Source organism: Haemaphysalis longicornis, unplaced genomic scaffold, assembly GCF_048455015.1.
Source record: "Haemaphysalis longicornis isolate Haplotype H1 unplaced genomic scaffold, Haemaphysalis longicornis Haplotype H1 scaffold_28, whole genome shotgun sequence".
NCBI classification, from domain to species: Eukaryota; Metazoa; Arthropoda; class Arachnida; order Ixodida; family Ixodidae; genus Haemaphysalis; species Haemaphysalis longicornis.
The window spans coordinates 3,303,406-3,327,146 of record NW_027526329.1 but is presented as its reverse complement, the minus strand read 5'-3'; positions in this window follow the sequence as shown (position 1 = coordinate 3,327,146).

Here is a 23,741-nt window from a genome sequence, read left to right as displayed (position 1 = left end):
GCCACAACCACCAAACCGACCAAAGCACAACGCCGGAACACACGCAGATCAACGAACCCCGGGAAGCTCCTCCACCGTGGTTTGACTGAAGGGACACAAAGCGTAGCGGGCGGAAACTATTTAAAGTAGACGCCGCCGGCTTTAGCGCGCCTCGTTTGGGCACTCCGCAGTGAGCACACTACCCTTATTCCAGTTCAGTGTAGTAGGATACATGGGCTTCAAAGTTTTCTTTTATGTTTTTTATGGCGTTAACGGCTGAATAATAGTAGGGGATTTAAACCATTGCAAAGAGAGGCGCACTAACAAAACTTTGCATGGCTTCGCGGTCAAGGTACTCTACAGAGACAACGCTTTTTCGGAGTCTGTAGAAGGAGGAGGACGAATAAACTTTCATTAAACAGCAAGGTGCTGGTGTCAGGGGCACCCCCCGGTGAGAGGAGTCCTTAGTCCAGAAGCCCTTGGTGTCTACCGGCCTTCTTCGCTCTTTCGACCAACGTTTGCTGGTCGGAGAGGTCAGAACTGGGCAGCACCTCCACCCACCTCTGAAAGGAGGGATTGGGGTTTGGTGTGAGTTGCGGCGTGTGGGAGCACTCCCAAACGATGTGGTATAGGGTGCCTTTCTGCGGGCAGTATTTGCAGTTGTCAGTGTATTGTATCGGGTACATGGCGTGAAGTATGCTGTTGTGAGGATAAGTGTTTGTTTGGAGACCCGCCGCGGTGGCTCAGTGGCTAAGGCGTTGCCCTGCTGAGCACGAGGTCGCGGGTTCGATTCCCGGCCGCGGCGGCCGCTTTTCTGATGGAGGCGAAAAGCAAAAACGCCCGTGTGTACGAGATTTCCGCGCACGTTAAAGATCCCCAGGTGGTCAAAATTAATCCGGAGCCCTCCACTGCGGCGCGCCTCATCGCCTGTGTTGCGTCGGCGCGTTAAACCCCAAAATCAATCAATGTTTGTTTGGAGTCTTCGTAGCATGGTGGCGTCTCCTTTGGCTAGTCGGTGGTCCGGCGTTGGATATTTGCGACGAGCCTGTCTGTTGTGCGACAATATTTCTGCGTATACGTGAAAAGGCATAGATTTTGGATATGAATCTCTCTGGTGCTGTGGTTCCCTCTCGGAGACGGCCCGGTGTGAATGTTCTCGGGCTGCGGCGCGAGCCGCTTCGTTTCCTTCGAGGGCGGTGTGTCCGGCAGACCATAAGATTTCTATGCGTGGCAATTGGGGGTGTCGCTTCAGTATGTGCAGACCGGGTTTTGAAATTTTTCCATTTATGTAGCTGCGTCACGCCGTCTGTGAGTCGGTGATGATGGTGATGTATGCTTTTTCAGTGATGGCTGCGAGGGCAATTGCGGCTTCTTCTGCTATCTCTGTTGACTTTGTTAGGACGGTCGCTGCCGATAGTTCTTTACCAGCTGCGTCGATTGCGCTGATTGCGTGAGCCGGCTGGTCCTGGTAGGGCGATGCGTCTGTGTATCTGGTGGTCGGCACATGTTGAAACCGTTTGCGGATGTATCCGGTTCGAGCCTCCCGTCTTGCTTTGTTGTATTCGGGTTGCATATTACGGGGGATGGGTGCTATCCGTATGTTCTGTCGGATGATGGGTGGGATGCACGTTTTCTGGTTTTGCTCAGAAGGAACGGGGTAGCCAAGTTGAGATAAAGTTAAGCGACCGGCAGTGGTGAGGCGTAGTCGGCGGAGTTGGGAAGACTGATGTGCCTCACATATTTCTTCCCAAATGTTAGATATTCCTAGTTGCAGGAGCTTCTTTGTCGAGGTTTTCGGGGAGGCCGAGCGCTGTTTTGAATGCTTGTTTTATCATACCATTAAGCTTGGCAATTTCTGCTGGTTTAACATTTAGATGGGTGTTCCCTAAGCAATTCGACTGATGAGAATAGCCTGTAGTATGCGGATAGTATCCTTTTCCTTCAGCCCTCAGTGCCTTTGGGAAATTCTGGGTATAAAGTGCATTATTTGGGTAACAGTGCGTTGAAGTGGAAGATGGTTTTCGATCCTGATCCGTCGATTCTGATCCGTCTCTGGGAATCGTCAAGCCCAGAATACGTAGATGTGGTACGTTGGCGATGGTTTGTCCATCGAATGTAACTGTAGGGTCCGGTGTTGTGTCCGCGTTCTTTTTGGATAGCAGTTTAGAGAGTGTTAGTAAGGCTGATTTTCCACGGGAACACTGGAGACCTAGGGCGTGTATGTACTCCTGCGTTGTATTTATTGCGTCTTGTAGGGGTTCTTGTTCTCCAAAGGAGCCTGTCGGAGTCCACAGTGTGAGGTCGTCGGCACAAATGGCAGCCGTAAGTTGGGGATGTTTAGCGGAAGGGGAGGCAGGTCTTTCATTGCCAGATTAAAAAGCAATGGCGCGATTGCCGAGCCTTGTGGTGTTCCTCCCGCATTTCCCCGAGGGGAAGAATGTGAAAGTGCGAATGCACGAGTTGAATTTGCGCGGTTCGGTAATGTTCGCGAAAGAGAGATCGCACACACACACACAACTACAAAGAAAGAAAGATGAATTTTTTCACAGACACCTTTTTGTGTTGTCGTTGTACTTGATTGCTAGAGCGGATCTCAGCTTTGAAATTTCGTGTCAGTACTCCTTTAAGCAGGTGCATTAGCCCTTCTCACGCCCGCTTCTTGGCCAATCTCCCACGTGGGTATGTGCCATGTCAGCGGCCAGGCTGCGCGCGCCCATCTCCACGTGCGTGGACATCGCCGGTGGACGCAGGTTCAGGGTCGCTTAAGAAGTGCATTGCACTTAAAAGCAATGGCGAGATTGCCCAGCCTTGTGGTGTTCCTTTTGGGCATACTGGGAATGTATCAGATCGTCGGTGCCCAATGCCTATAGTGGCGGTGCCGTCGGCTAGGAAGGCTTTGACATATTCGTATACTCTTTCCCCGCAATGTATGGAGTTCAAGCCTTGCAGTATGGCAGAGTGGGAGACGTGGTCGAATGCTCCTTTAATGTCAATTGCCAATATAGAGTATTTGTGCTGATTTGAAAGACGTTGAAATACATCTTCCTTTAGCCGCAACAGTACGTCCTGCATGGGCAGATGTGGTCGGAATCCGTACATTGTGTGGGGGAAGTAACCGTTGTCTTCTAGGTACGTCGAAAGCGGTTGTGTACTAAGTGCTCCAGCACTTTACCTACGCATGACATTGGCGAAATGGGCCGGAGATTCTTCGGGACTAATGGTTTGCCTGCCTTGGGAATTAGAGAGACGTCGGCTAGTTTCCACTGCGGTGGTAAGATGCCTGTCGTCCACTGGCTATTGATGTAGTCCAAGAATTGATCAAGTATTAGAGAGTCGAGGTTGCGTAGTAATTTATTGGGTACTTGATCACGACCGGGAGCGGTTTCCCGAGTGAGGTTTCTTGTTGCCGCTTCTATTGCCTGTATGATGAAGGGGGCAGCCATATCTTGGTTAGGGTGACCAGTATATGTAGGTCGCACTGATATGTAGTGCGTCGTCGTAGCCGTTAGGGGTGCCATGATTTCATTAAGTAGGCCCTGTTCAGTACCGGGGTAGTTATGGATAAGTCTTCGAATTTGGTGGCTGATGGCACTTTTGGTTTCTTGAGTACCCATCAGAGTCCACAGGAGATTCCATGTTTTGCGTGTACCAAGTGGAGTCTGTAGTTAGTCACAAAATTGCGTCCAGTTTTGTCTGCTTATGCGGTTCACGTATTCTTCTGCTTCTTTAGTTAGTTTTGCAAAGCGGAGTTTAGGCTTGCGCTTTGTTTTTCTATTTTTCCAGCGTTTCAACAGCACTTGACGGGCATCCCAAAGGTTCTGGAGGTGGTTGTCAACAGCGGGGTAATCTTGCGTCAGCGGAAGCTCTATGGTGTGCTTTTTGAGCAGGCCTAGTAGCTCCTTGGTCCACTCTTCTAGATTTCGGAATGGATTATCCGGTGCTTCTTCTCAAAATTTCTTCCAGTCTGTTAGGCGAGATGTACCCAGTCTTTGGTTCCCACGTGACCGATTTGGCATCTGGAGTTCTATTATGTAATGGTCTCTGCCAAGAGTTTCTGCGAGACAACGCCATGAAAAATCTGTTATATTGCGAGTGAGAGTTAAGTCTGGTGAGGTGTCTCGGAGACACTAATGCCAATTCTTGTGGGTGTATGAGGTTGGTTGCAGATGGTTAGGCAACCTTGCTGTATTGCTTCCTGTAACAAGGTACCGTTGCGCGTATTACGGGCATAGCCCCAAGCCGTATGAGGCGCATTAAAGTCCCCTACTGTTGCCAGCTGGTTTCTTTTGGCCCGTATGGTGGCTTCCTTTATCAAGGAGTTAATTCCCGGTAGATGCCCAGAGGGTGGACTGTAGATATTGAGAAGATAGAGGCTTGGCTGTTTCTTATTGGATGGAAGGAGCTTCACAAATGCGTAATCTATGGTTGTTGAGAGTGCGTGTAGCTGGGCAGTCCGCGTGTTTCGCACTAGTGTAGCCGTACGGGCCTGAAGGGGTTGTGAAAAAAACATTGTAGTCTCGAAGGGCGACCTGATTGACGTCTACTTGCTGCAGGGCTATGATGTCCGGAAAACATTGTGGTGAAGACTGTAACAATGAACTCTTCTTATTTCGGAATGAACGAGAATGCCACTGCCAAATAACCGTGTTTCAGGTGGGAGTAGAACCCGTGTTATGTGGAGAGCATTGAAGTCTTGCCATCGTCCCAGTTAGATTCGGCCGGGTCTTTTGGGGTCTGTGGTAGAGGTCTGCGTTTAGGTGTCTTGAGCCGCTTGCGCTTGTTTGCTTCTATGACCGTGAGCCGCTCGTCAAGTTGTTGGTATTGGGTCTGGAACTCCTGAACAGCCTCGTGAATGAAGCGTTTAAGACCTTCGAATGATGACAGTAGAGCCGTGTTTGTTGGAGGGTATGGCAGTTGTGCCGCGGTTGAGGCGTTCGTGTTTTCAGAGGTCAGAGCTGTGGTAATTACTGTGTTGGTATTATTGAAAGTTCTGGTTATTTCAGGTGATGTGACCTGACATTGCATTTGCGCTCGGAGTTAAGCTATTTGTTGCTCCAGAATGTTGAACTGCTTTGACTTCTCTTCTAGTAAGGTTTTGAGGTGAGCGTTATCTTGCCTTAGTGCTTGATTGTGTGCATCGTGACTGGGGAGTGTGCGGAGTTAATGTGTTTCACGTAGTGGGAGAGGGGGAATATGTGTTTCAGCAGTAGGTAGAGAAGCGGCAACTGCCGACCAGCTCACCTGTGGTTGTTGGTGGCGGGTTTCCAGGGGAGGAGGATGCAGGTGGTGCTGCACAGCTTGGTACCGATGATATTGGTTGTCCTGAAGTTTCAGTTCACGTTCATGCACTCGGAAGGGTGCTGGTGGAGGTGTAAGCTTGCGTTCACAGTCCTTGCTGGCCGTTAGATTTCTAGTCCGCAAAGCTGACACTTTGGCTTACACGTGCGGTCCGGCACAAGGTTCTTGGCATGACACTGTTTGCATATGTCCACTTGTGGATTAGGGCACACGTCCTGTCGGTGGCCGAGAACACCACACAGGGAGCAGCACTGGTACGTTCGCCTATAAGGTTTGCAGCGTGTTAGCATGCCGTACGCCCTTACGTAGAAGGGCACATGCGGGCCTTCACATGTGATGCCCGCTGTGGTCCAGGCGCCGAGCATTCTTGCTTCTAGGATGGTTGGTCCAGTTGTGACGACGGCTTCGCGCAGTTGGTTTGGTGTGGTGCCGGGGTCAATGCCATGTATAATCCCTCGAACGGTACCGGGCGGTGGTTTCAGATATGCGGTCACCTCGAAGGTGGTGCTTCCGAGGTGCAGGGTCGTGATAGGCCGTAGAGCTTCTACGCAGTCTTCGTCTGGTGTGCTCACAGTGACGAGGTTTTACTTAGCTTGTGGTTGCATGATGACTTGAGCGTAGAATCGGTGTTCTGGGATCCCGCTAGCTTGTTGGATGCTGTGAATAAGTTGTCTGTCAGGCCATGCCGCGTTTTGGAGTCCTGAGCGTGGGCGAAAGACGATCTTATAATCGCTTTCAGAAAGTTTGGGCGCCGGCGGGATACGAAGTGGTGGTATTTGCTTACTTGTAAGTCCCGCTTGTTCTGCAGGTGGCGGCGGCTGCTTCTGTGACTGGCGCTCTCGTAGGATTTGCCGCCAAGGGTCATGTTTTGGGAGAGTTCGGCCGCTGAGTGGGTCGAATTCCATTGTTTATTGGGCAGCGGAACTGATGGTTGCTGTGTTCGGCTGCATACTGAGCGCAGCTGGCGCGGACAACAGTGCCAGAGGCTGGCGTGGTTGTTCTTGGGCTGCCTAGGCCTGAGTTGGCCTAGCAGCCGCCGTGGCGTGGTCCCGTCTTCAGGTGTTGGCTGTGGTCCCGTGAGGAGACCGAACTGACCTTGGGTGGTGTCCAGGCGCGTCGGGTGACGTTACGGATCCGACGGGAGGATTTTCAGCTAGTGTCGGGCAGTATTTCGGCGCGAAACAACTTTGATGCGGGAGCCTATGCGAAGCGGGTTTGCGCTGCTTGGCCCCCTAGCGGAGGAATCCTGTAGAAGGTATTCGCGTACATCACCTTCGAACTGAACAAAGCGTTTGCCAAAATGCGAAGAACGCATTTATTGGCGCCCGACTTCTTTCTAGTAAACCGGACGATTAGGAAAAGGCAGCTGTTCCACGAAGCGGCCGATTTGGTGAACTAGGTGTTGGCCCCTCTGTCCTCGTTTATGTCCGCAACGAGCCCGCGGTCAGTAGCCCCGCGGTCAGAAGCTCACTGTTGTTTTGGGGCTCCATTTTTGAGGAGTGTAAACTGTTCTTTGATGTTTTGTTTGCACATCGGTTTGTTTTCCACTACTACATACACAGTCTCCCCTATTGATGGAGCGAGTCGGACCATTGTTAGGAAAGAGTTTAGTGTTTAGTGTTTAGTTTGAGTTTGAGAGCAAACACTAAACATTGAGTTTAGTGTTTGCTCTATTGCCTATTTAGGGTTGCCTATTCAACCTCCTTTCGTGTAAAACGTGATCTCCTCGGCAGAGGTAGTGAAAATAAAGCCTTAAACTTCAGCCAGAAATGGTGTAATGTCACCCATGACAATATTAAATAGAGTTGGGGACAGGACGGAAGCTCGGAGTACTACGACGGAGTTTGCTGTGTCTGGGACAAGTGTGTCACCAACGCGCACATAATAAGCAAGCAGTCCGTTTGAGATTGGGATTGCAGGCCGCGGAGCGCTCAATTGTTGGCCGGTCCGGCTCGTAAAGGACACACTCACGCCTGTAGCAGAGTTTCGCGGCCGACAGAGACGGGAAGACCTACCACTTCCCTGTAACGCGACGGTGGTGAATTGACATTCACTTCTTCGTTTTTTATTTTTTATGAATAGACTTCACGATTGTCACAACACTTCATCCTAACGTTCCTTCTATGCTCCTAGCCATTAGCGACGATCAAATACGCCGCTGTTGGATAAGAGTATCGGAACAAGTTTCGAAACTATCGCTTACGCGTGGTCGGAAAAGTGCCGTGGGTTCTCCATAAACCCTATTTATTGAAGTACTGTTCGAGAGCGACATTGACTTGCCTGCCTATCTAGTTTGTCATGGCCTGCCATTGTTTTAGGAGATAAGATAAAGCGAGTAAACAAAGAGATGTATTCATATCACGGCCTTGGCGTGGTTGCGGCGGGGGGAAGGCAAAAAAACGTTGGTGTTGATGCTAGGACTCCCATCAAGCCCGTTTGTACCGACAAGGCCGCTGGTCTTCGCCCAAATGTTGTGACTGCCCAGAGCCCGAGAGCCTAAAGCACCTGCTCTGCTCCTGTCACCAGCACGATGCCCCAAAAGCAGACCTTTGGTCTGCACTCCAGGGTGCCGGGCTACCCAACACCGCCCTGATAGACCTGCTTTTCCAGACGGGCCCCAACTCCATCCGGCGGGAAGCCTTCCGACTTCTCTTGGCTTTCCTCGAGGAGACCGACCTTGTCAAAGGGCTGTAGCCCAATGCTTGCCGGCCAGCTTTACGCATTCCTTATCTCTCTTTCTCTCCCTCTTTATGTCTCCACTTATATCGCCTGTCTCCTTTTATTACCACTCTCTCATTATACCGGACCGGGTTGTATGGTGATAAACGCCCAAATAAGTTTAAAATATCCACAGTCCACTACTTTTCACTTTCAATTTCAATAAGCCACTCACTCACGCACTCACTCACTCACTGAGTCCCTTGCTAGGACTCCTGTCATAGAAAACGAGATTATTCCACTGCTTAGCAGTGTTGAAATGCTTTTATAATGGCACCTATTGCAGAGCGAGCATTCGAAATACGTACTGCCACCGTAACGTTGCCAAACAGATATTTGTTTAAGTAATACTGCTTATTGTTTCGGAGTTGATCGAATTTGTAATAATATTAGATTATGCTCTCCTGATGATAGATTGTGTTTTTAGTATTTGTTGTTATTCTCTTTTTTCTGCAGATTTCTTTGCGCCCTAATTACTGTGTAACCTCAAGGCCGTGTCCTTGAGGACGCAAGGCATTATCTAGAAGACGCCTTATCATCTAGGCGCCGTTGCTCGTCATAATTTGCCTTCGTTGCACGTGGGCCGGAAGGGCAAGCTGCACAGAACAGTTTTTTCTCATAGATGCTTCCTATCTCGTTGCTAGTAGTTTTCTCGGTTCGCCATGACCTCACACAGTAAGTGAGGTCATTGCATCAAGATTGGATCGGATCAGCCGTTCGTGACCCGCTTACGGCCATTGTCACTGCTACAGCGCTAATATTTTAGGCATGGTCTTCGTGATTTCTTCATAGTTTGAGAGTTAATTGGCTGGAGTGCCCCCTCAGCTTCTCCGCCCGCATGCAGCGCGGATTGAAATCCGTGAGCGGCGTTCAGTGTGGTGGGAGTGCAGGCTGCGCGTGTGTTCTTTTCCCCCGTTCGAACTCTGTGCGAAAGTAAATCGTTCACATTGGCAATCAATTCACAGACGAGGACAGTCAACTCTAGGACAGTCAACTCTGAGCAAACTTTGCGATCTACAGTGAAAAAAAAATCAGAAAGAAACTGCAATTCGGACAAGACGCAAATTTCGTGCTCACTTCGCCACATCATTCGTATTTGAAACAGTGACCAACATGAGTGTGCTAAGTAATGTCTTCGACGTGTAGCAAACATTACTACAAAAGATCTAGCGCAATTAAAGACGCGGTCGGAGAATGGAGTAGGTAAAGGTCCCCAGAAGGTATAAGGTACCGCGGTAGTGTTCTCAGCACCGCTTAAACTTGGAAAACTCTGCCCGTGAACAGACTCCAAAAACAAACGTCCCAAAACATGCGATAAGCGGCGTGCAAAGCCTTTTGTAAACTGCATTGAAGGTAGTGTATACGTGATTCCGTTGGAGTGTGGCAAAGTACGCAACCGGCAAACTGGTCAATGTGTGAATTTGCGACTATATATACGAGAGCACGCCCTATTCGTAAAAATGGGACCTGATCACACTTGCCATCTCACAGCAAAGAATGGCACTCTGTACTCGAACTGGACAAAAGGAAACATCTGAAACGACGTCGGGATGTCACGGCCCTTAAAGGGAAGGAAGCCTTCTACATCAAGCCAAACGAAGATAATTGCGTGAGCGAGCCATCGCTGGCAATCTACGCAAAGGGGTGTGGGATCCTTGATAATTTTCTTGATGTTTCTTGATGTGTGCCTCCACCGGATGCCTGTTAGTTTTTTGTACACGAGTGAGATTACGCCGAAAATATATATCGTGCCGTTTTTTCAATAAAAATCCAGTTGCGAGTTAGCGCCCGTCTCGTGCCTTCACCGTCCGTGTCTTTCCTTGCGCTAAATGTTTTTATGTAATATGAACCAATTCGCCCAACAACACGTCGTGATGATGTTGGAAACATATTCGTGAAAAAATCGATTCCGTAGAAAAGACTTTAAACAAGGAATATATTGACCATTGTGCTTTTCGCAAAAACACGAACATTTAGAATCAAAATAAAACAAAACTGCTCCCCATTTCCTCAGAACTCAGGAACGCGGGCTTATGAAGCAGTGCAACAAAACATCTTAAAGATATGTTGCATTAGTTTTTTTTTCCTGAAGTAGTAAGCAGCTGAACTCGATTTTCGAGACGGTTAACCGTGCTGTCGCAGGGCGACTTCCGATGCTTTTCTTAGTTCGCGCTTTTAAAGACGATAGTCTTTCTTGGTCTACCCAAACCCAGAAATTTTGGTCTATCTGTATGCCTGTGACGCGATTCAGCAACCCGGCCAAAGTAAAATGGTTACTGCGAAATAGTATTATATACTCACAGCCAAATGTAAACGTCTAAGCCCGATTTATATGTTCGTACTTGTCAGCTTTGTCGAACAAGAGCAAGTCATTACGCAAATACAAGAGAAGAAATTAGAACACAAGGAATGTTTACAGAATTCATTTATTAAAAATTCATGGATTCCTCGTTTTAGATGCGACGCATCTCTTTCCCTTGCCTTGTCCCTCCGGCATCGTCTGGCGTAGTCCGCATCCCTTCCCCTTTCTCCTCGCCGCGCCATCTGCGTGTTAGCGCTCGCCGGTGCTCGCTCCGTAGCCGTGCCAGCTGTGCGTGGTTGCGGGTTAGCGCGCAGCTGGCGCGCAGCTTGCGCTCGGTTAACACATGCGCACGCGCTGCTATGCGCTGCTGTCTCTCATTCCGCTTCATATAAACGCGGTAACTGCGCCGCTCCGCTCAGTCGTTCCGCCGCCACTCCGCCGATGACATCCTGCGATGACCAAAGATGACTTGAATGGAGACTAACAGGCCTGCTAACGCGATGGTCGGCGCAACCGTAACAAGCACTGGCCACCCGGATAAAAAATTCACACCATATGCCCGCGAGGGGAACCATGCGGTAGATGCGAAACATCGGGGGTGAATATGCTGCGTAAAATATGGACACACAACAACAATGGACACGCTAACATAACGCAAACGCAACGGAAACCCCCGATGCGTTGCATCTACCCCGTGGTTCCTCTCGCGGGAAGATGGTGTAAATTGTTTTCGAAACCAAATGATACGGTACAGCTATTGCAGAAAACCGCTGCCCTCTGTTTCTCGCGCCACCTCCTGGCGGCATATGAGGAATCACGCGGTAACAGCAACGAAAGGTTCCACTAGCTAGGTTCCATGTTCTGCTTGGAACTCACCTGGAGCATGACCACGTGGTTCTATTGGCTGTAAGCGCGAACACTGGCGACACTGCGAAGCGCGCCTCCGTGGCGTCGGCTTAGGGATTCTCGAATTTTTCGTCTCCTTCACTCAGGCTGGCTCTCCCTGCTATTTCTTAGCGCCCGTTCGATGTCTGATGCTTGCCCGCAACAGACTTTTCGTGTGCGAAGCTTTTTATCATTATAATAGGCATAATCGGACACGGTTTAATAAACGAAAACAGCGAAAGTGCACGACCGAAACAAATTCTATGCGTTATGGGCTGTCGGCTTTGTCTGAACGTATTCGGATTCCCGGTAACCGCATGAAAGGTAAAACAATTTTTGGTACCTTGCCGAACGCTCGAACGTATTACATTACATCAGTTTACGTTTTAATGGCATGATAGCATGCCGACATGCCATATGGGGCGCAAAAGGTAGGTTGAGTTGCGAATAACCTGCTGCGTCTATATGTGTGTGCTGGTATTAACCAGTATGGGGGCTTATTGAGCAAAACGAGGAATATGTACTGTACACATACATAGCCTAATGTTTGCTCAGACTTGAAGGGATACTTCTGTACATGTCTTACAGCGATATCATCCCACTATTGCGATATGCGTTATTGGAAAACTGACTCAATAGGAGGAGGAGCGAGAGGAGCAAAAATCTTTATTTTACAGTAAAGTCGAGCTGGTTAGTGAGCGGGTTCCTCAGTCCAGAAGAAGAGAGAGAGAGAAATAAACGTTTAATAAAAACGAGCCAATTTAGTGCTAGATGGTAGGGAAACCAGCCCTGTGGGGGGCATCCTTAGTCCTGGATGCCAAAGACAAGAGATTAAGAATAATGTTCTTCAATTCATCGAACATCATTGCGATTAGGCCAGGATTTGATCTTTACGCAAGAAGGGGTTGGAAAACAATAAAGAGCTGCTTGGGCTCTGTATCCGTTTCATTCTTGCTATACTGAAAACCAACACTTATACTATTTATTGCGTTCGTTAGCGAGTATATCAACCCTTTAACACCGTACGATGGTTATGATGGAAATTCGCGTCCCAAAAGCCGCCTTCAAGCACTGTGAACAACGTTGCGGGGCCGTTTCACGTGCTGTAGCACAAACTCCTTATTGCATTTGCATCTGAGTAAAAAACACACACTGGGGATATGCACTTTCTCGCACGCAGCCATAGGGAAAGTCAATTTCTCAAGTACTGTGCGTCTTACAGACTGAAGAAAATATCCACATGAACTTTGTGACCCTCCCAAACATCTCTAAACTTCCTAATAAGGCGTTGGTGACGCTGCAGAAAAATAATGCGTTGCGCAGAGAAAAAACATTCATCCGATACAAGTCAACTACAATGAGAGAAATAGAAGACAGCTGTTTTATTTGTTGTTGTGCCATGCCCGTGTAGGGACCCGCTGCTTGGTGCGTAGCATTAGACTGTTGCGTCTTCATTAGAGCACCTCAAAAATACCGTAGGGGAACCTCCGTATTTCGAATACTTATCGAGGAGCTCTGAGCAGGGAACCTTGCAAACAAGCTAGAACTTGGACGAGTTACACACGATCATCTGACCGGGAGCACTGCTCTGAAGAAATTTGGTCTCTCTCTACTCGTGTGTTGCAAACTTGAGCGGGATACAGCTTGCAAAATACCAGAATTACTGGAAATACGCTTTTACATGCGCTAGAGCATGAAAGTGGGCTGTTCTAGAACAGGCACTGCTGCTCCTCACAAGCGGACGACAGCGGCGGAAGTGTATAGAAGTGGCGTGGGTGTAGCAGACGACCGCAGCGCGAGTCCCTAAGTGCGACGTCAGAGCCACGGGGCCCCACTCAAACATCTCACCGCCAATAAACCTTGTAGTCGGCAGCGTCGATTCGCACGCGTCTCCGCCGTACTGCAGCGCCGGCATCGAGGAACTCGGCCTGCAGCAGTGGAGCGCGGGAAATTCAAATCGCCTTGAGCGAACCTTTAGTGTGTTTACCTTGGGATGAGCGCGACGGAGCAGGAACAGCATGAGAATTGAGCGGGAAAGCAGAGAGGCATTTCCTTGGCAAATGTCTGAAAAGACTATCGTCTTTTGATGGCATTTGCAACGAAAGGAGCAGATACGCGGCAAATTTTTATAAATTAGTATTTTATTCACATTCTGAGAGAACGTCGTGGAACGTTTAACCATTTGCGGCGTTTGAAAAAAATTCAGAGCATATCCACGGGGTGAATGATGATGAGTGGGCGAAGCTACTGAGGGGAAATCATCGGTAAAACCGTGACTCTTCAGTGAAAGTTCGCCCACTACATCTGTGTCCGAACGTAACGCCTAGAAAGTCTCGCTTAAACCGCGCGTCGGCACCTTGGGGCTGAGCTCGCCTGATGCGTTTTGCAGACGCCTCACGAGCTCTCACTGCATCGGGGTCTGCCTGCCGATACGCGCGCTTTCTCGCCGCTTCCCGTTCTCTGACGTTTTGGAGATCCTCTTCGCGCCGCAGCCGTGCCGCTTCGCGTACGGCAGGGTCCTCGCGCCATTGCCGTGACGCCTGGGCCTCTCGTTCTCGAACGCTGGGATCTTGGCGGCGTCGTCGCGCAGCCAGACGACACGCTTCGGCCTCCCGCTCTCGCACGGCAGGATCTTGGCGGCGGCGTCACGCAGCTTCACGGAGCGCTTCTGCGTCGCGGGCTCGCACATCTGCAGCCTTATCCATCGGGCGACTCCGAGCGCGCGCCAACAGCGAACGGATTTTATTACAACGCTCCCCGTCATCTAGTAACCAATCCAAGAACTAAACTAGAGGTAGCCACGCCATCTAGTAAACAATCCAAGCGCATCTTTTCATCATATACAAGTACCGCCATCTAGTAAACCATCCAAGAACTAAACTAGAGGTAGCCACGCCATCTAGTAAACAATCCAAGAACTAAACTAGAGGTGGCTACATACATACGTCGAGGATGGACAGACCCACGCCCTAAGGAGCTTCACCCCTAGAAGAAAGCCGCAATAATAACTTGTTGAGTGGAGATGTCTACCTTGTAATGGGTTAGCACAGCTACGCGTGGGGCCTACACCCGGAATAAAGTCTTCCATTGCAGGTGTCACTGTTTACAGCGAATATGTATATGCTTCGGTTTCCGCATTAATTATGAAAGTTTCAATGAACAACCATTAAAACATCTGTTTTGATAGCATTGCCTATAGCCCTACAATTCTGTTTCTGAGTCACGCTGGTTCCTCTTTCCCTGTTTGAAACTTCCTATTCTTCTTTATTATTCGTCTTTTGCAAATATGCAATCGTTGTAATACTTCCAGTGTTTTGTTTCGTCCATTTGGTTTGCTTTATATCGTATGAATACCTCATTGCATCGGTATCTGAATGTATTTGTATGTGTATTTGTCTTGATATGATTCTATAAAGTCCTTCCACTTTGTTTCTGAGTTATGCTAGTGTTTTTTTTTCTTGTTTTTATATTCCTATGCTTCATAAGCTCTTCCGCAATCATGCAAGATTCGTAAATAGATTTGCATTTGTATCTGCGTAGGTATCTGTCTTGATAGGACTCTTTGTAGCACTTCAATTATGTTTCCCATTTTTGCAAGTTTCTCTTTGCGCCTTTTTAAAATACTTGTTGTTTACGACCTCTTTCGGATTTGGACAATATTTTTTATTAGTCTAGTGTATTTTTCTGTGGTTGGACACTACGACTATTCTATTCCTTATGTATTCCCCATTACTCAATTCTCGGTAATAGAACCTGTAAGGTATTTTAATTGAAAAAAAAACAGTTAAAACCGAATACGTAAGGCTGAGAATTCAATGTAGCACCGGAAAAGATTCATTTAAAGCGAGTAAGTTTCTCTCTCAGACGGAGGCGTAAATTCAAAACCTGACACTCTTTCGAATTTGAAAGGGAAGCCACAGAGGTAGGCCTGTAGAGGGTAGAAAACGGGTTCGAAATTGTGGAGCCACCACTGAAAAACTTATATTTTCTGCACAACGCAACTTGTGTTTTGGTACGCTGTTTTATACCGTTGCCGTGGGTAAGGGCTGGTGAGACATGGCCCGGCAATGTAAGGATGGCAAAACAAGATAGTACAGCGACAAAATGAAAACAGCAACGCTGTTTAAAAGTAGAAAAAAACACGTGCATGAAATTTAATATAAAAAATGGAATACCATCTGCGAACGAAAAGAAACATAATATGAGAAAAGAAAACAAGACAATGGATTCGAAAACTGAAGGAATGCACAGAGGCGTCGCATCACAACGTGCGAAAACTTGAACCTACACCATAAACTTCGTTCAATAATATTAATAGCACTTAGAATTTTTAAACAAATTTTTTTATGCTACTAAAACAGATAATGGAGGGTCTTTAAACAGTTTAGGAATGTAGACTGAACGCGGTTTGTCTCTGCCTCTCGTTGTGGAACGAGGCACAACAAAACCAATTTGACAGCCAGGGATGACTGAAGGTTTATGCTCGACTTTCAATTTTATGCTCCAAAACTTCCTCGACAGCACCGGTCAACACAACCTTAAGAAAAACACTACTAATAATAAAGAAGAAAGAAACAAATGACGACATTCATGCAATTATTTTAATAGTTTAGTCACAACACACATTCAGAACATGCAGAAACCCTGGTGCGCCTAAGCAATTAAGTGCTTGTGTGCATTACCTGGCGGTGGGAGCAAAACTAAGCTGCACAATAAAGTGCAAACAGAAAAAAAAGAAGATGGAGGATAAAGAGCAAATGTGGTAATGTGGAAATAATAAATCCGGTGTAACTTGTCAAATAGTTCTGAAAATATCGAAGGTGACTGCTTCAGCGGTTTTCTTCATTGGCCCTTTGAACCAGTTCAAAACAGAGCCAGTTTGGGCAGACCGCTTTATTTCAGAGCGAAGCTATACATTGCTTGATATTACCAAAGTGCATCAATCGACAGAGTCAGGTACCATTAGACTTTACTCTGCAGAGCTAGCGTAAAATGCTTTGTAGCTCTCAATCTAAAGCATGTGTCTTGGAAAAAAAGGTGGTGGTCATTAATACGCATCCGAGGCACAGAAACGTAAATTTTGTAATGAACTGATTCAATTTTCGAACCGCTTACAAACAGATCCCATAAGCAATCACAAAGAAAATTTCCCGCAAGATCTCCCACTCCAGAGCGACACGTGAGGCCAGGCTGTAGGTTATTTCTTTTGGCTTGAAAAGAGAGCGAATCACCGCTTTGATGCTTGATCGGTAGCTGAAAACAAGAAAGAACGCTAACATACTGTATCCTATGCGTAAAGAAGTCGTGAATGAGACTTGAAGAAAGTGCGGTGATTTTCCAGCGAGAGCCGAAACTGTATCTCTTTCTGTACCTCAGAGGTCAAACGTGTGCGGTTTTTTCCCAGATCTCGCAAGCTGCGAAGCTCGGGGGCCCACTCCAGCAGTTGGCGTACTCTGCTCCCTCACTGTGCCGTCTGGGCGCACTTGTCCAGTGCTTCGCATTTTCGGCACATCTCGGCGTTCACGCTTCATGGAACGCGGCGGCTGCGTGCTTGCCCGTACCCTATAACAGCAGACGGCACTGAGCTAAAGACACACTTTTGTAATCTACTCCCCTTACATATAATATTTTTAGAGCCTCCGGGCTGCGCAAAGTACCACATTTTTCTAGAATTTATGATTCTCTGTCATTATATTTCAATAAATACTTTTCTGTGTTGTGTTTTAAGCATTCATGTGTAATTTAAAGTTCCCATTGCCCACTACTTCTAGGCATTTTTTTCTACTGACCTCGTCCTTTTGCTATCCTTTTTGTACGAAAGCTCTCTGAAATGTATTGAATAACACATTCTCTACTGTGTTTTTGTAGGATGGGTGGCAATTATTTATTTCCAAACTTTCCGTTTTTCTAGTTTTTTTTATTTTTTCACTTACTGGATTTTCTTACTGTTCATTTTTCAGACGTTGATACATTGTAGGGCCGCCTTTTACCCCAAGTTATGCGCCCTACCAGGGCTTCGGAAGTTTCCCTGCGCTTTAATGCAGATGAATTGATTCACTTATTTTCATTAATTATTCAATCTACGTGCTGAAACTACTCTGGTTGTGAGCGTGCGGTAGTGGAGGGCTCCTAACTCATGGTCGTTGCCGCTTTTCGCCTCCATCATGCAAGCGGCCGCCAACGCTGGGAATACAAGCCGCGTCTTTGGTCTCAGCGGCGCCACGCCATTGCCTCTAAGTCACCGGGGCCGATCATTTATTGAATGTTATTATTATTATTATTATTATTATTATTATTATTATTATTAGTTACATGGAAAATTTCTAGAATATATCCTATCTTTAAGTCAGGCAACCGCGCAGATCCAACGAACTACCGGCCGGTTTCAATCCTCTGTGCCGCGTCCAAACTTTTTGAGTCCTGGTTACACACAGTTTTGTCTTCGTCCGTAAAAAATGCGTTGTTACCCGATCAGCATGGTTTTATAACTGGGCGGTCAACGACAACTAACCTCACCTGCGTTATGACGCATGCATCCAAAGCAGTCACAGACCGAGGCCAGATCGACGCAGTCTACTGTGATATAAGCAAGGGTTTTGATCTTGTTACTCATCCACTGTTGCTAAAAAAACTGTTGCTCTGTGGCGTCAATGCTCCACTAGTTGCCTTACTAGGCAGCTATCTTCTTAACAGACGTTGTTATGTCAGTGTAAATGGCCAAAGATCTGTCGACTACATTCCTACTAGCGGCGTACCTCAGGGGTCCGTGATGGGCCCTCTTCTGTTCTCTGTCTTCATTAATGACGTATCTACCTCTATTAAGAGCTCGTTTTTTCTTTTGTATGCTGACGATATTAAGGGTTACAAAATAATTATTTGCCCAGAGGACTGCCTCGCCCTTCAACATGACATCTCATCTTTCGCGTGCTGAGCTGGTGTGCTGAGCAGGGATTAATTCTTAACTCTAATAAAACCAAAGTTATCACCTACAGCCGGAAAACACACCCCTTCCAATTCTCTTACACGCTTAATAATGCTCGTCTGTCAAAAGTTTCCGAGGTTAGAGACCTTGGAGTGCTGTTCGACAGCTCCCTCAGTTTCACTCCCCATATACGACAGGTGGTCGGGCGGGCCCTCCGCTCTCTGGGTGCGGTTTGCAGGTTTATAAGAGATTTCACTTCTCCTGTTCCCTTTTTAAAGCTTTACTCATCAGTATGCCTCCCCCAATTAGAATACTCATTTGTCGTTTGGAATGGAACCTGCCAGTCCAACCACCAGTATCTTGAACGAGTGCAGAAAAAAGTCCTGTCAATATATAAACACCGGCTAGGACGCGGTTCTGTTTTGTCCTGTAGTCAACATCAGCTTCCTAAGCTTATTCCGTTGAGTTCTAGGCGTGATCGAGCTGATCTTCTTTTTCTGCACAAGCTTCTACACAGAGTCATTTCCTGCCCAGAACTTCTGTCCCAGCTTATGCTCCGAATTCCCCAGAAGTGCACACGATCGCGCTATCCCTTCCATACTGTTGCAACTAGTAGTCGTCACTCGCCTATCCACCGACTACAAAGCCTGTACAACTTTCTTGGTGACAAATTGGATGTTTTCAATGGCTCCATCGCCCAGTTTCGTGCAGGGCTGAGTAGTGCTGTTTGTAGCTAACGGTATATGCCTTACTCCTTTCACACAATCTTTCTATGCCACCTTCCTTTGTTTGCTCGTGACTGCATTTTATTCAACTTCTCGTTTGTATAGCTTTTATCCTTACCTCACTATCTTCTAATTGGCTGTATGTTCACTTAACCAGTACATTATTTGTGGCAAACTCTTCTGTCCATAGAGTATGATATCATTGTTATTAGCGTTCTTTGTGCTTCTATTAGTGTAGTTCTTTGTAGTTCTATTAATAGTTATTTGTGCTTCTTTTAGTGATACGTGTTGTATGTACCATGTCATTTTGTTTGTTTTTATGTTTGTTAGTGTACCAGCACGAAGACATCACCGTCGTTCCTGGGCGCTGAAAATAAATTGATTGATTGATTTATGGATTGATTATTATTATTATTATTATTATTACCAACTGGAACTTCTGAGGGCTGGATCGCGCCCATTTTGCTGCAATTTGTGCGATTTGACCAAGTCGGGCGCTAAGCCTAGCGACGAGATGGAGGCATCCCCGACGGAAACGTGTTCTCCGCAGCCCACCGCTCCCCCGACCGGTTCCTCTCTCTCCCCTCCGGGTAACCTTTGTGGTGAGATTGCCGGTCTCCGCCGTCTTCTCCTCGACGCGCTGGAGGGAATTTCTTTTTTGAGCGACGAAGTGTCGCAAATGCGCGAAGAAAATGAGCGCCTCCGAAAGGAACATTCCCGCGGAGCCGAACAGCAGGCTCGAATCGTCGCCTCCCTCCGCTCCGAGGTTCGTTTTTTACGTGAGGAGCTGGCCCGCCGTGTGACCCCCGCGCCTGCGAAGTCCCCGACGGTTGTTCCATTTCAAGCTTCCGTGATCCCCGCAACCTCCGACAACCCCTTGCCCTCCGACACGCCTCGAGACACCGAAACCAGCCCTGTTTGCCCTACGCCGCCAACTCGTCAATCCCCTTCAAAGCAACGCGTTGACGATCCTGCCCGATCCCCTTTGACAACAATTGCCACAAAGGGTGAAAAGAATACAAAGAAGGGAAACAGGCCTGCATCCCTTGGAGCCATGGAGTCGTGTGCATTGTCGGTGGTTGAGCGGCCGCAGCGTCAAAGGGCACTATTTGTTTCAAAGTTGAGCCCTGACACTGCCACTGCTGACCTCAAGAAGCACATCGAATCTCAAAATATTTGTCCCCTTTCCTGCCGGCGGCTGAAAACGAAATATTTGTCGTACTCCTCATTCTACGTCATGGTTGACGAAGAAAACATGAAGCGTCTGAACGACCCCTCAATGTGGCCGCGTGGCTGCATTTTCAAGCCATTCCGTGGGATTCTACATGATGATATGCTCCATCCTTCAGAGTCTGTAATTGACAGTGAAGGTGTGTAATTTGGACATCTTTTACCAAAACGCTCGTGGTCTACGGACTAAGCCAACTGAATTTTTCGCTAATGTTATTTCGTCTTCGTTTCCTGTCATTGTGATTACCGAAACATGGCTGTGCAATGAGATTCCCTCATCAGACTATTTTCCACCAAGTTACAACACTTTCCGCAGTGATCGTGACTTCAGTGCAACCAAACAAAAAGGTGGTGGCGTACTTATGGCTGTAGATAATTCTCTGAGATCTGTTCGCCGAAGTGACAATGAAACTGTTCCTGAATCAATATGGGTCGAAATTAGCCTTGATCGCTGCGAAAAATTGTTGATTGGGTCCTTCTATGTGCCGCCTAGCATTACCCCAATCTCTTTTAATGACATCATCTCTTCCATTGAAAGTGTCATAGCTTCATATAGGAAGCACAGGATTGTTGTTATTGGTGATTTTAATACCCCTGGTATCGACTGGAGAACACTTAAATATTCTCATTACCATCAATACATAGATAATAAGTGCGGCCTCCTATTAGATTTTCTTGCTTTTAATTCCCTTCAACAACACAATTCTATCGCCAATCCTTGCGGTAACATATTAGATCTGTGTATTTCGAACAATCAGCCTATTGAAGTGTCACTCTCTGACGTTTTTCTTGTTCGTCCCGATAAATTTCACCCACCACTTAAACTAACACTCTCTCTGTCAGGGGAAAAACAGAGCTTTCAAAATAACATCAACAAATCGCCCAGATTTCCTTTCAAAAAAGGTGACTACGTTGGCTTACACCATGACTTATCCTCCATTGACTGGTCTATGGTAACTGAAAAAACCAATGTTGATGACCAAGTAGATCAGCTTACGGAACTTATCTTAAGCAGTATGCGCAAATATATTCCACAATATACTACTAAACTCCATAAATATCCCCCCTGGTTCTCGTCTGAACTTATAAGTGCTCTAAAGCATAAAGATCGCGCACACAGAAAGCTTAAAAGCCCTCCATCTCTCGAGCGCAAGGAAGATTTCCGATGCTTTCGAACTCTTTGTAAACGCCTATATAAACGAGATCACAGTTCATATATTGCACACTTAGAAAAAAGCGCCTCTGACAGGCCGGCTGAGTTCTGGAAGTATGTACGCAAACGGTCTAACAAAAGTGAAGAGCCTTTAATACTACTGGATTCCAATGGAACAGAACTACAAGCCGTCGCTGACTGTTTTGCCACGCAGTTCTCTTCCGTTTATAAAGCCTCTGACTCTAGCACTACTATCGAACAACATTTGGAAATCAACACACCCAATGCTCTGTCGCTAGATGAAAATCTCATCAGCGAATGCATTAAGCGCTTTAAACCATCCTTATCTTGTGGTACAGATGGTATCCCCTCCGCCATACTAAAAGCTTATAGCAGTATATTGGTCCCAGTACTGACTAGCATATTTAATAACTGTCTGATTACTTCCACATTTCCAGCACGTGGAAAATTGGTCGTGTTTTTTCAGTATTAAGGTCTGGCTCTAAAACTGATGTCTCGAATTATCGACCGATTTCTCTTCTCTGTGCCATGTCAAAGATTTTTGAGCTGGCCCTTCACCACATACTGTCTTTTAATGTGAAAAACGCATTGAATAATAATCAACATGGATTTGTCCCTGGCCGCTCAACCGTCACTAATCTTGCCAGTTTCATGACGCAAATATCTACACCTGTATTCCAGAGAGGACAGGTCGACACCATTTACTGTGACCTCAGCAAAGCGTTCGATGTAGTCAGTCACTCAATGCTTATGGTTAAACTTGCTCATTTTGATGTTGACACCGCTGTTGTGAATCTATTGCATAGCTACCTTCGTGACAGATCATGTTATGTTGCCGTCAATGGCCAAAAGTCCTCCTTTTAGAAAGTGACCAGTGGTGTACCTTAGGGTTCGGTATTAGGCCCACTCCTCTTTTTAATGTATGTTAACGACGTTTCTTCTGCCATTCGCAATTCTTCTTTCCTTTTGTATGCAGATGATATAAAGATATTTAGGGAAATTCATTCATTTAACGACTGTCGCTTGTTGCAGTCTGATTTGTGTTCTTTTTCAGAATGGTGTAAAAACAATAACCTTTCTCTCAATATTTCAAAGACAAAAGTCATGAGTTTCACTCGCAAATCATCTAGCGCATCTTTTTTATACTCTGTCAATTCTGTGTCTTTATGTAGGGTTTGTGAGATCAATGATCTCGGCGTTCTCTTTGATAGCACCTTGCATTTTTCAGCTCATACTAAGCGTGTTGCTATGCGGGGTCTTCGTTCTCTCGGCTGTGTTTGTAGAATATCGAGAGAATTCAATTCTCCTATGCCACTCCGCAAATTGTACACCGCAATATGTCTTCCTCAACTTGAGTATGCATCTGTGATCTGGAATGGCATCTCTAATTCCTTAAGTAACGTAGTTGAGCGTGTCCAGAAAAAATTTCTAAGCGTTTACAACCATCGCTTTGCTAAAAATGACTCTGGCTCGTGTTCTAACACCGTTCAACTATTGTCACTGCCTTCACTGCGCTGCCGGCGAAATCGCGCCGATCTCTTCTTCCTTTTCAAGCTCGTTCACGGTACTCTATCCTGTCCTATACTGCTCAATAGTATTAATTTTCGGATTCCGCGGAAGCAAACAAGAGAGAGCAGGCCGTTTCTTGTAACTACCCGCCTCTCTCAGCACTCAACCCTCAACAGGATACAAAGTCTTTATAATTTTTATTTTCTTGACCTTGATGTTTTTGATGGGTCACAGTCATCGTTTTCTTCCAAGGTTTCTACCGTTATAAGATAACAGCACGTGTGCAATTTGCTCTATCCTTCTCTTTTAGTTTATCTGACGCATTGTTGTATGTATCTATGTATGTATGTATGTATGTATATTATCTGACTTTTCGTCATTATCATTAGCTATTTCTCATACTGTGTTAATCTACTTTTGTCCTGTCATCCTAATATTTCTGTGCGCATTGTATCTCTGATAGTTTTCTTCTGACAGTCATCTTGTTCTATGGTGTTATTCTTAGTTTTTTTGTTTCTTTTTTTTTGTGCGCCAGCATCAAGACCTCTCGGTTGTTCCTGGGCACGTTAAATAAATGATTGATTGATTGATTTATTGATTATTATTATTATTATTATTATTATTATTATTATTGAGCTCCAGGGTCATCTTTGTTTCAAAACTGTCCGCTAGCACCACATCTGCTCAACTGTTGGCTCACTTGTCAACTGTGCAAGTTACGCCATTGTCTTGCAAACGCCTTAGGACCAAGTATGACTGATATTCTTCTTTTTGCGTAACTGTTAACGAGGAGTGTTATAGGCGCCTGAGCGACCCGTCTATGTGGCCAAAAGGCTGCCTTTTCAAGCCGTTTCAGGGCAAGGTCCACCCTGGTATGCTGCACAGCTCCGAAATAACTGAAAATGATCAGTAAGTACGAGAGTTTCGACATATACTATCAAAACACTAGAGGTCTACGAACTAAGTCCTCTGAATTTATTAGAAATATTGTATGCTCTA